The sequence below is a fragment of the Physeter macrocephalus genome, chromosome 20 (assembly GCF_002837175.3).
Source record: "Physeter macrocephalus isolate SW-GA chromosome 20, ASM283717v5, whole genome shotgun sequence".
NCBI classification, from domain to species: Eukaryota; Metazoa; Chordata; class Mammalia; order Artiodactyla; family Physeteridae; genus Physeter; species Physeter macrocephalus.
In genome coordinates this window covers 76257317-76260831 of record NC_041233.1, presented here as the reverse complement: position 1 = coordinate 76260831, position 3515 = coordinate 76257317, and the positions used below count along the sequence as shown (strand labels likewise).

The 3515-nt window shown below is 46.4% G+C and overlaps 1 pseudogene; it reads left to right on the top strand.

Moving 5' to 3' along the window:
• The first annotated feature begins 2183 nt into the window (after window positions 1-2183).
• LOC102992515 (polypeptide N-acetylgalactosaminyltransferase 11-like) lies at window positions 2184-3099 on the top strand (annotated as a pseudogene).
• The last annotated feature ends 416 nt before the right edge of the window (window positions 3100-3515 follow it).

Genomic DNA, 3515 nt, shown 5'->3' with positions numbered 1-3515 from the left:
CTTGTGGCAGAAGAGGTGTGGCCCTCGAGGATCATCCACTCACATAGCTGACACGTTAACGTGAGAAGAAGGGAGGAAAAAACCAGCAAGCTCGGAGGACCGATTTAGTCTTGTTAAATACGCTGGAAGAGCGGAGTGTGGGAGAGAGCATTTTATCAGCTCCCCGACTGTCGTTGTAAAGGCGCCTGCTTGCTAACACGCCTGGAGAAGTCCTCTGAGACTACACTGTTGGATCCATAATAAGATGGTTCCTTCTATCTTGCAGGCCATGTGGGGGAATTCCGAAGAAACTGAAAATCATCCTCTGAGAAAGTAGAGTTACGGCTTCTTCCAATTTTTCATGTCTTATTTGAGGGGCTGTAGGAGGACCCCCACATCCTCCTTCCATTTTCTGATATTTTATTAAATGGATACAACCCTCCGTCATCGGTCTGGCTGGAGCAGGAGACCAGCAGTTTGCATCATTTAGGAGGTGAGATGGTTAGTTTTATGCAGCAGTCAGATATTTAATCAAACGCTAATCTAGATGTTGCAGGGAAGTAGATGTGGTTCACATCTACAATCAGATGACTGCAAATAAAGGAGATAATTGCCCTCGATAATGGCGGGGAGTGCTCATCCAATCAGTGGGAGGACTTCAGAGCGAAAATCGAAGTTTCCCGGAGAAGAAGAAATTCTCTCTCAAGACTGTGGCATCAACTCCTGCCTGAGTTTCCGGCCTGCCAGCCCTATGAATCTCAGACTTGCTAGCCCCCGTGATCACATGAGCTAATTTCTTAAAATAAATCTCTTAATACATTTGGTTTCATTTCCTTGGAGAACCCTGACTAATACGGGATGCATTAAAAAAAATTTTTGTCTGAAATAAATGAAAGGCAAGAATCTGAAAGCAAAGTGACTTAAAACACAGCACATGCACGCATACCATGCTCTGAGAGGTTGGAAGAAGAGGTCTGTGGGCCAGGGAGGAGCTGGGAAACAGGGACACTAGCCTTTCCTTTTTAGTTTTTAAATTTTATTTAGTGTGCAAAGGGGAGCAGCCACTTCTCCTCCATCGGTTGAGGCCCTTCCTCGTCTCCCGCTTATAGCTCTGTCTTCTGTGCTCCAACCTCCACCTCCATCTTGCTCCTGAAACCATACCTGATCCAGTCCCTGCAGACCCCTCACTCCCCCAGCCTGGGTTATTGAGATGGCCTCCTCTTACTCGTCCTTTTGGACACACTGCCTCTCTTTCTTGAAGCTTCTCCACTCCTTGGTTTTGTTCGCACTGTCCCTTTCTCTGCATCTTCTCTTCGTCTCCGTCCTTCTCTCCCTCCACCTGCCCCAGAAACGGTCACCGAACACCCAGTTGCTGGGTGATCTCTTTGCTCAGATAGTTTGAACCCCCTCCTAAATCTTGGTGCTTCCCCAGCTCTGTCTCCATCCTAGAACTCTCCCTCCTTCTTCAAAATCATCCACCTAACCGTGCACCGGACTTCCCCACCGGAGTCCCCGACGGCATCTCAGACTCGACATATTTCCAAGGGATCCATCATTCCCACCCCCGTGCTCTTGATGTCAGTTGGTAGAATTTCCACCCAGAGCTAGTATCTCCCCTAATGACAAGTCAGTCGTTCTTGTGCGTGCCTGATTTCCTTAAGAGCAATCTAAATGCTTTGACGTTATTCAAGTGACGCAATTGGATTCCTCTGAGGCATAATCATTATTCCAGGTACATGATTTCTGTAATGGGATAATTGGCTGCTTCTGCCCCTAGAGAACACCTGAAATAAGGAATATGTGCACCTGTGTTTTTAATCAAAGTGAAACATAATAACCGGGGGCAGTGGAGAGGCACAGTAAATGTGTCAGTGGTGCTTCTGGTAAGTTCATGGTGGTGAGCAGCTGGACCGCATCCTTGTGAGTGAATGAGAGGGCCAGACTGGTGGAGAACAGAACTCGGAGGGACTTCAGGCCTTGACAAGGACATGATCTTTGTCCTGAGTACAGCGAGAAACCACTGGAAGTTTCGGGAGGGGGTTGTGGGATGATCAGATGGATGTTTTAGACGGTCACTCTGAGCTGGGTGTGGGACAGGAGTAGATGAGGCCGGAATGGAGCCCAGACTCCTGATTCTGATTCAGTTGGTCTCGGGGGGAGGGGGAGGCATCGGTGAGATGTAAAATCCCCCACATGGCTCCAGTATGGAGCCGGGGTCCTGGAGGTCAAGCTCCGGAAGTGTGGCCCCCGACCCACGACTGCACCCCCAGAGTTTCTCACTCTCACGCCAGTTCACAGCCAGCCTCCAGCACCAGCTTATGGCTCCAGCACCTTCTGCTCCAGCAAGTGGAAAGCAGCCCTTCAGCTATGCTGGGTCTACAGTGGGAGGTGTCACCGTGCGATACTTCTCCTGTGTATGTTCTTTTACACCTGTGAACTGGACAGTTTTGCTTTTTGTTTATTTCAACTTCAGTGAAGTGACAACCACTTAAGAATGTGCTCATCAAGGTGTCTGGGCTCCTTGGACTATTTGCTCCCCAAATTCTATCCCTGTTTCACTCGAGGTCCAAGTGGAGTATTAGAATCACAGTTCAAAGCAAACAAAATTGACGATGTGAGAGATAACCATATTGAAGATCCAGAAAAAGATCATGTGAAATTCTCTTCTGCATTGGGTGTGACTTTTAATGAAAGTGACCAGCCATTGAGAGACCTGCGGTATCAGAAACATGCTTTCAATATGCTTCTCGGTAAGGGCTTGGCTGCCACAGAGATGTAGCAGATACAAGGAATGCAGCATGTACAGACAAGGCTGCCTCAATGGATTTGCCAGTGCCTGGTGTTGCTATTTGCTTCTACAATGGTGGCTTGTGTGCCTGGCTCTGGCCTGTGCACAGCCTCCTAGACCACATGCCTGCCTGGCTTCTTCAGGAAATCATGCTCATGGACAGCAATTTAAAAGGAGAACTAGATGAATATGTCCAAAACTACCTCCTTGGAAAAATTAAAGTAATAAAATATACAAAGCGTGGGAGATTGGTTTGAGGAAGAATAATCAGAGCAGCTGGGATGTGGCCAGCTCCTTGCTGGCTGTCCTCCAGGAGGACTAGCGGACGGTAGGATATTCTAGAGACTGGAGCACCAAGTGACCATCAGAAGGTGAAGAATTATGTTTCACCAAGACATTAAGGTCACTTCTGAGCTGCCGTTAAGGAATTTTTTGCTTATGACAGAAAACAAGAATACAATTTTAACTCTATTAAAGAGTCAAGTTTGTAGAGAAGGGCAAAACCCAGGAAACTGACATGCCTATTCAAATCTATTTACACTTCTTTGTAACCCATTTTAATAATGGAATGGCATTTATCTGATCAGAAACTTGTTATGATTTCCTTTCTTAGAAGACTTCATAGGAGATTGTTAATTTTTTTCCACTTCTATTACCATGTTCTAAATAGATAATGTTAAACAGATTGCATCCACATTACTTTCAACTCCAGAAGGCATCGTTTATAAGATTATATTTAAGAGGCAGT